Raw genomic sequence first — 15,880 nt, forward strand, 5'->3', positions numbered from 1 at the left:
AGGCAGTAATATTGTTTTGATAAAAGTATGTTCAATTAAAGTGATCAGCGAACCAATCAATAACAAAATAACCATTTATTTCAATCTGATGCACATGCTTAACCGTAAACAAAACAACTAAACAAAAAGTAGAACAATTTACTGTCTTATTTATTTTAAGTGTTAATACCAATGCAACTTCGTTCCAAGAACTCTAAAGACATTTTATTGATACCGAAAGTTAGTATTTTATTTGATTTATTTATTCATTTATTAGTATTTATTTATTTTTTATTCAGATTAACTTTTTTGATTGATACTCTTTTTTGATTGATACTCCTTTTTGATTGATACTCGGCCCTCGTGGTTGTTTTTTCTGAAATGCATGGTAAGTTTTATGATGTTTTCAATTTCAGTTTGAGAAAGAAAAACAAGGGATTGACGTCTAAATGACAATCCAGAAATCCAGAAAAAAAACGTTATAAAATAACCAGTATTCAAAGAAACGGTGTGTATATCGTTATTCTCGATCTATACTTAGCTGTAGTGGTTGGTCGCAGTACATAACATAGGGATTTGTATTTTAGTTATTTTACTTTTATTTTTCGAAACTTAATAATTATCTGGAAAAAAACATTTCGCATTCATTGTTCATGTGTATTTCATTTTATGAAAACGCGAAACACACATGCATATAACCTGAAATCATATGATACCTTGAATATTAATAAAAGCATTGAATATTAATAAAAACATTGTGCATTCATGTGAATTTCATTTAAATAAAACACGAAACAAAGCGCGAAACACGAAACACGAAACACAAATATGTAGATAAGCAGATAAAAATAATACAACAATTGTAATTCTGGCGAATTCTGATATTCTAGTCAATTCAAAATATTTTCAATTTTATTTAAACAAAGTTGTTGTCACTAAAATTTTCGGAAAGTTAGCGTCTGTCTTGTTGCTTATTACATGAAAAAATCCCTTGGTTAGACAATAGTTATATGATATTCATAAACGAGGGAAGCAGAAATGCAACTTACAAATTACAAGTGAAACATATCAGTGGTCACAGATTTGCCATAACGCTCAGTCATGCATGCCTGGTGACGTTTGCTTATTTAAATAATGCAAGTGGAGAGGAATTTTAATTGTTTGTACTCTGATAGATCTTTGGAATTAAAAATATTAAAATATAAATTAAATGCCCTTCGAGTAGGTATTTTCACCGTGAGAATAGAGGTTAGTATTTTGGAAAGTGGATGTGTGCAACATTCATTAGACCAAGTAATTATATAAAGTTGCTTGTAAGGAAACACTTGGAATTTGAGCATCCATTAGTGTGTAGGAAAATCATGCTAACCATCTTTGATTAAAATCCAAAAAGGAACATAAATTATACCTATAATTATCCAAGATTTCATCTTTTGGAAGTATTGTCTAGGTATATAGTTGGTTGTTTTGTGCAATATCAATACATTATCTCTCATTTGAGCAATTGACATCAAGTCAAATAGCACACAAAAACATACAATTTCTGGCTTTGTCGTGGAAATCATTAATTCTGTCAACCAGGAACGACGGGTATTTAGAAACACTGAGCACAATAATGTTCATAGACTCTTTAAAGTTTTCTAATTGTAATTGGAAATCAAACTCAGTTTTTTTTTAACCCTTTCGGAAAGAAAATTTGTCTCTTCTGTATGTTTTTCCCTTGTCTTGCATAATCCTCGTCAAAATCCATTATGATTTTAAGCTATGATTATGTATGACTAACAGTAGTTGGAAGATAAGTGTTGTGTGACAATGTAACTGTCATCTCTTTAAAAAGCAAAAGGCAATGGTCGTGGTATTTTTATATGAGATAGTTAGAACAGACTGACACTTAAAATGGGTAAAAATTTTTTGAATGAATAATGATGGAGGATATTGCTGAAGAGAATGGCAGTCTGAGATTTGTTGACGAAAAGAAATTAAAGAAAGGATCGTTTTCCGTGTTATTTCTCGAGGCAAACAACTATAGAAAATCCATGATAAATGATATCAGATATAAAAGTTTTAAGCTATATTAACGAATCTAGCTAGGGTGTATAAGTTAATGAGACCGCAATCCAACGACAAATAAAATAAACAGGCATTTAAAGGGTGACATACATGTAGAACATTCTTCAACAACACTTAATATGCTTGAATTGATTGAAATTGGAATTTGTTAGAACGATTTCGAAACAAAGTGCAGTCTTCCTTCAATTTTATTTTACGTTGTTATATTTTCTTCTATTAAATAATTTAGTGTGGAAGCCGGATCTTTAGAGAGTTATACATATGATCGGTATTGCACACACAGCTATTTTTTTTATGTTTTTTTTTACAATTGTACCATCCTTTTTTGATGATATTTACATATTTAGTAGGATACAAAAAAATACCGGTACCTAACACACAGCTAATATGCTTATTATGCTATTTGGTCTCACTCTGCATCAATTTCATGTCATCATGACTGTTGTCAGTCCCATGCTACCCGTTGTTTATACCTAGGTTATCAAACATTTGTATTTGATTTTTCTTAAAACTTATCTATACTCCTTTGGACTTATAGCTTGAAATATATAACATAGACATTTGGCTATAGTTGAAGTCATTGTGTTATACTGTTGTAGGGAAAGTATGCTTGTCATACATGAACATCGGGACACCTTAGAATATAACAATATTCCAATTTCAGATGGGACACATTTTTTGTAAACCAGAAATCCAAACGCCACAACCAGTAGAAAAAGAAGAATCTATTTTAGATTCAGAGTTCATTAGGACGCCTTCAAGTAGCTCGTCTGATGATATGAACAAAACGTCAGACTTTGAGAGTTTCATTATCCCATTTGAGAGTGACTCTGACGAGCTATTGGTAAGTATGAATTTAAAATCTGTTTATTCAACAACAAAACCTTGATAATTTGAAAAAGAAAGTATGCTCTTTGTTGGAATCTTCAGCAGTGAACAAGGGATAGTGTTTACAGCTTTCATTTCACTAAACCAGTAAACAGTTATTAACCAGAATAACGCCACAAGATTGATCAACCAATAAGTTTTATGTGTCTTAAAGAACAAGATACTTTAATAGATAGTATTGTGAGATATCTACTTACAACTAAAATCACGAATGGAAGGGATTAAATAAATTGATAGTAAACTGAAATAAGACTACAACGTGAATTTAGACTGCAACTTCATGGAGGAAAATTAATAGAGTAAGATTAAAATTGACAATGAAAACGGATCGACTACAAAAATGTTGCTCTTTTTTCAAATTAGATACGTCTTCGTAAAGAAAGTCTAAAAAAAATACATATATACACTGTAGGCCAAAAAAGAGGGACAAAAGATACCAGAGGGAAAGTCAAACTCATAGATCGAAAACAAACTGATAACGCCATGGCGAAAAATAAAAAGACAAACATACAAATAATAGTACAGATGACACAACATAGAAAACTAAAGACTAAGCAACACGAACCCCACCAAAAACTGGGGGTGATCTATAACAATCTATAACCTATAACACGAAATATTGCATATTCACCTTTAATAGGGGTTTTTTAACACTAATTGATGCTTAGTTTTTTCATTAATATAAAAATAAGGAGATGTGGTATGGTTGCCAACGAGACAACTATCCACCAAAGTTCAAATGAAGTGGATATAAGCAATTATAGGCAACCGTACGGCCTTCAACAATGAGAAAAACCCAAACCATATGGTCGGCTATAAAAAGTCCCTACATGTTATAACTGTTATAAATATGTTCACTTGTTTTTCAAAAAAAAAAACAAGTAGATACATAAATTGTAAATATTCACTTCTTCGATATGTGCAAGCTCTTTCAGAATTATTGCAAAGAAATGATACACTGTGAGTAAACGTGTAAAATCCTGTGAAATATTACAAAACAACTATAATTTGCAAAGGAACGGCAGTTTTATTCACATTTTCGTCTTGGCAGTAGCAGGAAGGTCTTCCAAATAACTCAGGCTTAACATCAAGTCATGGCGACCCCTAACGTCTACTTTTTTGTATCCTTTGTTATTCATCAATATAAATAACCAATGCGAAAGTAACCAGTTTTTAGAAAAATCCTTCTGCTTTTATAATTGTTCATTTCCGGGCAAGACTTGATAAGCATGATAACGGTAACAAGCAAACGCACAATAACAGTGTATAATAATCTACATCTGACATTCTGTAAGGAAATAAATATTGGCCAGCGTATTAAAGAATTGGAAAAAATCACAAATTATCCCGTGAACAACTTATCAATGCATATTTGGCAAATGAAAAAGAAGAACAAATATTTACGTTTTTCAGGTGAAGATTCCAGCCACAGAAAACGACTATCCGGATACGAGACCAGTTAAAATTGAAAAAAAGCTAAAATTACCTGGTGGAATCAAATTGTTTGATAACTGGGATCCTTATACAACTAGTGACGATGCAATCAATGAGGAAGAACTCTTACCAATTACTGAGGCAGACTTGGATAGCCATGCTAAGAAGGTTAGGTCCTTTTGTTTATTTCACTAATTACTCCGGTCGAACTATATAATCATGCTAGTCAGGTTAGATGATTTCTGTCTATTTAACCAGTTATTCAGGCAGAACTTGATAGTCATGCTAGGAAGGTAATGTGCTTTTTAGTCTATTTAACCAATTACTCAGGCAGAACTATATAACCATGCTTGAAAGGTTAGGCGCTTTTTGTCTATTTTATCAATTTGAATGCTCAGAACTAAATAGCAATGCTAGAAAGGTAAGTCTGTTTGTGTCTAGTGTACAAATTACTTAGTGAGAACTAAGTAGCCATGCTACTAGGAAGATAATGTGATTTATAACTGTTTTACCAATTACTCAGGCAGAACTAGGTAGCCATACTAGGTCAGTAATGTGCTCTTGTGTCTATTTTACCATTTACTCAGCAGAAACTAGACAGCCATACTGGGAAACTTAAGTGTTATTGTGTCTGTTTTATTCAATCTCTGAAATTTGTTAACGTTCCAAATTATGTTTTACATATAAATTCCTGGACTGCTTGTATATTGGAATGAGTACAAGTCGTAAAAAAATAGATCTAGTAGACAAGTATATATCAATATATTTTATTTTTGTTGAAAATATCAATGTACGATATCTCTTTTCAAGGTTCCGGGATCAGCATTGAATCAATATGAAGACCTTATTTCCTACCTCGATAAACCTGCACGAGGTAAAGATTCCCGTGATGAAATAATGGTTCGAGCAATTTTAGTCTGGTTAAGTAATCAGAATGTAGAAAACTTCACATCTGTTGAAGGAAGTGAAAATACACCGAAAGGATTTCTCAGTCTTCTTGGAAAAAAACGAAGCACATACTCTTCATTCTTCACTCTTCTTTGCAGGTATTTGTCTGCCATGTTGATCTTATTTTACGTCAACATAGTTACCTTCACGAGAGTATCACTTCTTATCATTATACATTGGGTAAAAATTATTGTTAATTCACGATAGTGTATCCAAACGTTACACAATATGCTTGTCGCTTTGAGCTAAGGAAAAAATATGAACTGACAAATGCATGCATTAAATAGAGGCAAAAGATACAAAAGGGATATTCAAACTCATAAGTCGAAAACAAGCTGACAATGTCGGCAAAAAACGAAAAACGAAAAACGACCTAAAGACACATAACAGTAAACAAAACACAACACAGAAAACTACAGAAACGAGCCACACGAACCTCACCAAAGACCGGGCGTGATCTCATATATATAAGGATGAGGAGATCCTGTTCCACATGTGGCAACCGTAGTATTGCTCATGTAAGCAAAGGATAGAAATCAATAAAAACTATGAAAACCATAATGTTGACATAGGAAATTTCTTACTATGACAACTGCAGTTTTATGATGACAAACGCGGTTATTTCAGGAATAATTGTCATAGTTTGCATGAATAAATTCAAGCGTCTAACGTTCTGATGACATCGAAGGGGTAATTACTAACTTTACAAAACAGATCTTGTTTCAGAGAAATTTAATAAAATCAAATTAAATCTTTAAAAAAAAATTTGAAAACAAAAATGTGAGATTTTCTAACAATTTGTATCATTAAAAAACAATCTACTGCAAATATTATATAATGGTTTGGAAGCAAATATACTAATGATTTATATCATACACATTTTAGTTCAGTTTGAGATTAAAGTACACGATTCCCATTATATTTCAGTTTAAACTTAACAAAATTATTGAAATGTTTTCCATTTTAACTTCAGTTGTTTTAAACATATCGGTTTTTTATAACATGACATTCAAATTCTTTATTACCTTGAACTTTACAGTTCATCGGTGTCAATATAAAATTTCAAAGTAAACTGACAGAGAATGTTCATGTTATAGTGTTGTCTCTGATTTTTAATGCAGTAAACATATATTTTCTTAAATTAGTTGACTATTTGATGTTCTTTATACTCAAAATTTCAATAAATTTAAACACACTTGGCCTAGGCCAGTAATATTTCTTGATGAATTTTACTCTAAGTTCCTTATTTTTCGGACACACTTAGATAAAATGGAATTCGTCTTCAATACACTGACGACAAATTGTACATATACGACATGACAACTCGATGCTTTGGTAGCATCCAGTTTCAACTGCTAATGTATGAAAAGAAAGTCTTATTTCAGACATGCAAAATATGATTGCAGTATTAACAAAGTAGTATGGAAACAAGATTATTTTATTTAATCCCTATGCCTCACAAAAAGAAAAAAAAACATAAAGAGTTCATGTAATGGTGACTACAAAAACCTAACCGCATTTATCAGTGCAATGCGAAAAAGTAAGACAAAAAGATAAAACTTTTTCTCCAGATGCTACTTTGCAATATGCCGATTTGACTAATTGAAGATTCACTTATCTGTAGAAAAGCCGACATACAGTGTGTTCGGATTCATGGTGTTTGTAAGGCTGGGGATTACCAACCTGGAGACAGAAATGGTGAAGACATAGCATGTCTTTGGAACGCTGTTTATTTGCGAGATTCATGGCATATAATTCATCCATTTTGGGTTTGTCGGTCAGTGTTTGGAAAAAGGCCAGGTGGCTGGATAAGATTAGAGGAAAGTGGAAAATCCATTGGACAAAAACAAAAAGCTCACGAAGGAGTGCTTAGGAATGCTTTTAAAGAATACTATATAATGCCAGATCCAAAGCAATTTATTTACAGATGTCATCCAGACGAATCAAACTGGCAATTAGTACCAAAGCCGATTTCAAGAGATCAGTTTTTTGATCAGGCATATCTTCTACCACCTTTTTGGGCATTAGGGTTAAAATTATTAAGTGAAAACTCTTGTTCGTTGAAAGCTGCAGGGAACGCAGTTACAATAACATTTAAAGGGCCTAAAGAGACAGCCAACGAACTAAATATGGACTATGACTTTTTTTAAAAGAAGAAAGTGCAAAAGAGAAAGATAAACATGAAATGTTGAAACCTGAAAATATGCCCCGTCTAGTTGCTAAGATACGAAATGGGTCCGAATGGAATTTCAATATACAGTTTCCTGTAGAAGGAGTATATAGAATAGTAATTTATGGGGCTCCTCAAAAACAACCATTGCTAAGACTTTGTGAATTTCAAATAAAATGTACCACCAGAACACAAAATTGTCGATTAACGCCCTTTAATCCAGGTATTTTAGGATTTGGTCCAAGCCTTACAAGCGAAAGAGCAGGACTTCTTCTTCCATCTCACCGTAATGGTCTTGTAACAACAGATAAAAATAAACCAATCAAGTTAAGTTTTCTCCTTGATAGTGAGATGTCCAAGTCTATGGAAATTAGAACAGAATTGGTGGATTCAGATTATGAAGACCAGTCATCCTTAGTCGTAACGACAATTGAGAAAAAAGAACTTAAAATCACGACAACGCTTATTAAAGAAGGAGATTACGGTATCAAGATTCTAACCGGAAAACGAAGGAGTCCGAGTGATGAAAACATTACCATGCGTGTTGTTTGCAACTACTTCGTAACAACATCGTATAAATTTACACACAAGGTTAGTTAATTATCCAGAAATTCAAACTCAGTCTTCGTAAATTAAACAACACAAGTTGAGCGTTCACGTACGTTTTGTTTGTCGTGGAATAAAAATGAGGCGAAACCCTCTAAAGGGACAATTAAATGCGTAAGTCTTAGATAAACCGTGAACACCATGGCAAACTTAAAATGGCGAAAAAAAAATTTATTTTCTCTTTCGAATCAGTTCAAATTTCGTATATCATGTATGTGTAGCTTACTATACGGTATTAGTTTTGCTTACTGTTGAAGGCCGTAGGATGATCAGTAATTGTTCTATGTTATTTGGTCTTTCTGAATAGTTTTATCATTGACAATAATACCACACCTCCTTGTTTTTCTTTAATCAATTGGAACTTTAAGATCAGTTACTAGTGATAATGCAACACCATTTCTGAATTATTCCATTTATTCAAAATTTTATCCTTTCTGATAATGTCTTACTATTCTAAATACGTTATGTCATGCACAGAAGAAATATTGGTTAGATTCAAACGAGTCGAGAAAAAAAAGGAAATAATCATTACATCTACAATGAGAAGAACAGTATTTATTGCTTTTTTCATCATAACAATTGCTGGAAGGTCTTTGAAAAAAGTTCATACTTTAGCACAGATTAAAAGCGGTCCTCCTTAATACTTATCTTTATATGTGGGAATACTAAATACCAAATGCAGACAGTTCATTAGATTGACGATGTATTCTGACATATTCCTATATGTCGTGCAGAGCTATTTACAATACACATTTGGGACAATATGCACGAGCTTTTTATTTGCGGGGTGCCAAAACGAAGAATTGTTTTTTTTTAAGCACAATCGATATAAAAAATAACTGGTATATACATTGTGTTCTTCTCTTTCGTATCGTTTCTTGATGATCGATCACTTACAAAGGTAGTTAAATCGCAGGCACACAACTACATGTATGTGTCTGTCTCGGGTCCGTAATTTGTACATGGTTGTCGCCGTCCCTTCATTTTGTTTTCTATTGTTTTTAATAATGAGAGGCGCTAGAAAATTGGTCTATTTTAAACTCTTTTGTCAGGATTCGAGTTAAGCAGAGCCTTGGTATATGAGTCGGACGCTTTTCTTTTATTAATGACCGTGTAGTGACTTCTTAGTGTTGTCATTGGTCAACGTGAGTTTTTGGATAGCTATGTCGCTAAAATTTACCCCACATCACCTTTTTCACATTTAAAAAGTCTCTTCTTTACCCTTGTAAACTATCGTATTTTTTAAGTTCTAGTTAGTTAATTATTACAATTTTTTTATTTAATTTTTTTTATTCCACAATTATATGATTTTCAGATATACATTTGAAGTTATCCAAACTTCATTCGGGAGATATTTTCGTTAATAAATATAAAAGTTTTATGTCAATTTTATAGAAAACAAACAAACGTCTTGCACGACACAATCTTCTAGCGTTTATTGAAAATGCTGGAATTGCAGAAATTGGAAAAATTGAGGAAGGCATTCAAAGATGTAAGAAAGAGAAAATTCCAGATACGGATTCAGACATTGAAAATGCTGAAAGAAAACTACAAGTTCTACTATTTAGGAAAGGTACATGTATAAAACTTTTGCGATTGTACATTTACATGTATAATACATTGTAGTATGTATTGTAACAAAGCATTAAATCGCTTGAAAACACTTTTGAAAAAAAATCACATTGTAACAAACGATGAATAACTAGTTAATACCTCTCCGAATATTGCCAAAGTTTTTATGCCGACACTAGTTACATTTAAATAGAAGTTGGGATTAGACTGTGTTAATCGATTTTGACACAAAGAAATCAGAAAATTGATTATCCAAAAAAAGGCCCAGAATTAAATGAAATTATGATTATCATACGTCAATGAGACAGCAATCAAACGATACAGAAACATCAAATGACATATATATGTCAACACTCGGTCTTAGGCAATAGACCCGTGCCTATACATTATATCAAGTTCTATATCGCCCTGTGTCTTAAGAATTGTGAATTTGACTACCAATGATTTATCAATAACATTACACATTTTAAATGACAAAATACATTTAAACCTCGAGGAAGACTGATGGAGTTCCTTATTTGGGACAACACATGCACAGATGGCTTCCTTTATCTAGATTTTGAGATCACAATCATAAGATCTTATACAATAACTTACAATAACTTACTTTTGGCATTGAGCAAAAAGATTCCTGCTTTCCTCTGTCAGGTAGATAAATAACTATATAAAATTAACCTTACAATGTGACACATATAGGATTGCATGTATGATTTTTGTACTGAGCTAACGACACTTTGACCGCAAGCAATCTTGGCACAGTATTATTGTGTATCGTTTACACCTATGTTACAATCTATGTGCGTACATAATGACTACATGTATATCTTTCAATAAAGAATATTTCTTTTGTTTTTGTTCTTGTCGCCATTCCATTAATTTACAAAAGAGGGTTGAGAATTCATAAATTTTCCATTCTCTCAACGCTAATCTGTATGTCCTAATTTAGAAATCACAACGGTGGTTTTCGTTGCTTTAATCTTACTGTCTGCTGCATAAAGAATTATGTTGGTCTGTTAGACACGCACTTCCTTTTGTTTGCAAGTATGTTAATTTTTTCAATTTGTTTTTTGTGTAGCAACTTTTTTCTTTACACTTTTCTGAACAGTTTTATTTTTTTTAAATTGTGTCCGTCCATCCGTCCGTTCGTCAGTCCGTCCGTCCATTCATTCGTCCGTCCGTTCGTCCGTCTGTTCGTCCAACAAATACTTTCGTCTTAATTTTAATTAGAAACAACACACAACTTCATATTCGTCATCAGTTTGACAAATACATACTTCCTGTTTGCCGATACTTTGAATTCTGAAATGTGTTGAATGAATTTAACTTTTTTTCCTCAGACATTTAACCGATACTACTGAACAAAATGACTCCATATTTGATCAGCAGCCCAACAGTGATGAGTTGTAACGTGTTCGCGCTTTTCGGATCTGTCAATCTGTTTATTTTACTGTTAATTACGAGTTGAGGTATACTTAGCACGATAATGCATAAATATTTATTTCATTTTGCAATACTAGTTTGTAGAATGCACTAAGTCTAATTGTTTTCGTCACATATTTCTCAAGTTCTATTTTTTATTTCAGATATCCATGATGCTTATATGAGGAGGCATTTAATAACAACAGAGAAAACGATTGAAAGGCTACGCAAGTCTCAATATGAAAGAATATTTACAGATAGTATTAGACATCTGGAAGAGTTCGCCTTGCAACTAAATTCACTAGAAGGGTTCACACAACAATTACCAGATATCCTCCATGCTGTTGGTGAATTCAACCATACACACGTAACCAATGAGCAGGTCGCGAACACTCTGTGTGCTTTGTCTGTACTTTTTGGTAACAAAGAGAAAGAAATAGAGGTAAATGGATAGGTAACATTTGAATCAATTTCTATAGCATATCAGTATGGTACCGATTTAGATGTTTAAAAAAGCGGATACAAAGGATGTAGAACAAAGTCATCGAAAAAAGGCAAAAAAATTATAGCAGAACTCTAAATTTTAAGCAACATGGACGAGCTAGTAAGATGTCCACCTCATATCATGACCCAATGCTTATTATTAGTATTCTTCTTAATTTTGTTGGGTAATTTTTTTCTCTCATTATACCGATATTTTGGATAAAGTTTTAGGAAAAAAGATGCATATATAAAATAAAACTTTAATTGAGCGCATACGTGCTACGCGCTTGTGATTTGACATGCCGTAAATCCTTGTTCAACTCTTCATAATCTTTCGAAAATTATCAATTATAAACTAAAACAGTCAATCACAAGTTGTTCAAATGAGACCATTTGAAGAGATTTAAAAAATAAAATTGAGATATATAAATTACGGCACAATTTAATTCAAATTTGTCGATTGCTCCAGAGAAACCGTCAGCATCGCGTTTATTCGATATTTTGACCCGAAACCATCACTTCAGTTTTACCTATGATTCTTTCTATTTAAATTATTGGGAAGTCCCTGGAGTTTATTTAGTATGCCAAATTTGAAAAAAAAGATAGGTCAATCACAGGATTAATTATGACTACTAAGGACAGACTGACACATACACATTCCATTGACATACATTTTAAATGACTTATGCTTTGATTACACAGTCAAATAATAAATATCTGTTCTCCACAATATCTTTGGCATTTCTAATTGATGTTGCATTGAAAAAAAACGAACAAAAGAGTTTCTAAAACTTTACATTCAGAAAAATTGAAAAAAGTCTTTATTTTTTTTTGCCCACTTTGACAACAAAAAAGTCTGCATATTCCTTTCCTAAATTCTTCCACTTATAAATTGTTTATTTAGATTAAACCCTACAGAGAAATAGAGATAAAAATGGTTGTTGTTAATCTTTTGGCCCTTACATAGCTCTACGTTGGCTGCCATCGAATTTAAAGCAATTATAATTTATAATTACTATATTTTGACGATGTTATGTAACTTTTCAATGAAAAGCAATGCAAAATATTTTGTATTTATTTTCGCAGACAGTAGATGATTTACAAGCCATTTCTAGAGAAGCAAAACACAAAATTGCAATCCAAAATAACACTGGAAGCGCAAGTTTAAAACCGGAAAATGCACAAAGCGCAATGAATATTATTAAGAAGTATTCGTACGAGGAAACAATGAAGAAAAGTGCAGCAGCAGCGCAGATATATAAATGGGTACGTTTTCATTCACACGTCTTTTTGTTATTTATGTTGATGGGTTGTTGTCTAATTATGTATACCCATATTTCCTTTAATCGTATAATATTGTCCGACTGAAAAAGTTCAAGACGTTGGCTTAATGTAAAAAAAATTAAATTAGAACTTTGTTTCCTTTTTTAGGCCATTTTGCGTAATCAAACATTTATATGGGTATGTTCGTAAGAAACCACGGTTTCAAAATTACTATGTAGATTCAGAAATTATTGCGAGGTTTTTATCAATGCGAATATTGCGACTGAATGAGTATCGCAATAATAAAAACTCGCATTCTTATATCTGATACATATAACCGTATGTAGATTTTTTCTGAAATCGCAATAATTAATCTCGCATTTTAGTCCATTCTACAAAATTCGCAATAATAAATGCACGCAATAATTTCTGAATTTACAGTATTTAACTTTCATATTGCTCTTAATAGTGTCTTATTCTTATGAAGAAGCTTGTAATACAGGTCTGCACAAATCTCTGCAATTTAATCACTACAGGAAATTACAGGCATATAACAATGAACTAAGTGCAAAAAAACACAGGTCGTTAGTTTTCTCGTTTGAATTGTTTTACGTTTGTCATTTCGGGGCTTTTTATGGCTTGCTATGCGTTATGTGTTTTGCTCTTCGTTAAAGGCCGTACAGTGACCTCAAGTTGTTAACCTTCTACTGCATTTGGTTTCTGGTGGAGAGTTGTCCCATTGGCAATCATATCCCATCTTCTTATTTTTTTACAAATTTGGTGGTAATGGCATATCATGTGTATTCCGTGTTAGACTTATTTTCAGCTTTCCTAGACTCAGAGCAATTTAAAGCTTTAGATTTAGATATAAAAAAATGGTAAAGACAATTGCCTATAATTGTTGAAGACTTTTTTGTTGCCTTTAGATGTATTTTTTGTTTTGGTTTGGTTTTAGGGGAGTTTTAGCCTAAGTATTGTTTTATCCATAAGCAATTATACATGAAAACCAAATCAAAACGATGCATACAAACAGATAAACTATTGAAATACACCTAAAGCTAGATTAATTTCTTTTTGAATTATCGTCATAATTTTCTTATATGCTTGAAAATTACAATGGATGACATAGTGCTTATCCCGTAACTGGAAACTTTTGCGATCACTTGCATCTTGTGAGCATAATCTATTCTTTTATATTATTTTCAAAAATATAGTAATGTATATCATGTGACAGAAGTAATGCTTTTGATATATGGTTGTCTTTCAGGTAACTGATGTTATCTCTAAATTAGAGAATAAGAGACCAGACCAGGAGAATGTATAATTCAGCTAAATAATCATAGGAGGCCCTTCAAAACAATAAGATGCAGGATTGCTGTTTTAGTGATTTGACATTTCACTCGCAGAAATAAAACATGAATATCCATTTGACAGTAAAACCAAATGAATCAAAATAAATTATAGATGTTAAGTTTTCCTGTAGACTTAAACATCTGTGTCCTTTTTACTACACTGGAATCTATCTAACTTGCATAACTGAAATAATTAATCATGATTTCAGAAAATATGTTTATAAAAGATAATAAAAATAAGGCAAGAAATTCTTATTTATTAATGTACTAACCATATACATATACGTAAATATGATTTGTTTTTGCGTACATTTTTATGACATTACTGAATGTAACTTATCACAAGGATTTTACTTGAAACAAGAAACACAATAGCTGCTACTGTAGAGTAGGTGCTGCTTACTCATCCGGAACACACGAGTCAACCCTCGGTTATTGATGGGGTCTTTAGTTGTCAGTGTAGTGTTTTTGTGACTGTAACAATTGTTTGTTAGTTACTTTGTTTTCTGTTGGCAATGATGGTGTCAGTCTTTCCTCGGCAAGTGGGTTTTTACAGCCGCTTGGTAACACCTCTCACTTTTTATTTTATATCGGAATTTCAGAAAATTAGCACATACACAAGTACAAGTAGTTTCAGTTATATATTTTAATATATCAATAACAAGTGCGTTTTGGTAAAACTAATTAGTGCTTGTAACAAAGATATTTAATATTTTACGAAATCGTAAAAAGTTTCACAAAGAATCAAATAGTATCTGTGCAGAAGCAACGATATTTCTCAATTATTGAAATACAATGTATATCACAAAAAAGGTTCAATGAAATATTTAGGTTATGCATTTTAACTATTTCATTGAATTGGGAACGCTTTACTAATACTAGGCTAAATGTAACTTCTATTTGGAAGTTGCCAAATGTTTGTTAAGCCAAAACAATCTGGTGAATAGTTGTCTCATTGGCAATCATACCACATCTTCTTATTTTTATATTAAAACCTTCGGAGCATAATGTTAGATTCACACAGTATCTATGACAGCAGTAAGAACATAGGAATTCGACAAAAGACTTTTGATCAGCCTATTTATTGATGCTATTGTTCCTAAACATATTCTTCATCGTCCTTTTTTTCATCTCTTTATTTTTATTCTCAGGGGGGGGGGGGGGGGGGGGGGGATGGCAAAGATCAAAACCCGAAGTCGGAGAAAACGAGACAATATCATGGTCAAAAGACGAATTGACAAACAACAGACCACAAAACACTAGATGCAAACTAATCCAAGTTGTATAAATGATCAATTAATAAGATTATTTTAAATCATAGTAGATTTAAGTTATTGAATGAATATTGTCTAAACCATTTTATAAACTTTGAATTTCTATCAGATTTAGTCCCTGCAATACCTGCTACACTAGTTCATTTTGGAAATTTTAAAAATATACTGAGCTTTACCAATTATGCTTTTTTGAAGACCATAAAATAAAAATGCAAAAACTATGGAGTCTTTTGTAAAGAACTGAATTTGCCGGTATTGTGACTTACAAATCAATTGATAACCATTACTATATATTAACATTAGCTCCGAAACGATTATATTTTGTATATGCAAAAAATGCTCATAAATTAGATACCATCTTTATCGCGCATTGAATAATATACAATTACTGTCTTTTGATGAGGTAAATATGTGGTTTTATT

At 32.1% G+C, this 15,880-nt stretch overlaps 1 pseudogene; it reads left to right on the forward strand.

Annotated features, from left to right (window-relative positions):
- Nucleotides 1-117: 117 nt before the first annotated feature.
- Nucleotides 118-14,433, forward strand: LOC127734624 (lim and transglutaminase domain protein ltd-1-like; annotated as a pseudogene).
- The last annotated feature ends 1,447 nt before the right edge of the window (nt 14,434-15,880 follow it).

The sequence above is a fragment of the Mytilus californianus genome, unplaced genomic scaffold, assembly GCF_021869535.1.
Source record: "Mytilus californianus isolate M0D057914Y unplaced genomic scaffold, xbMytCali1.0.p SCAF_3, whole genome shotgun sequence".
Taxonomy (NCBI): Eukaryota; Metazoa; Mollusca; class Bivalvia; order Mytilida; family Mytilidae; genus Mytilus; species Mytilus californianus.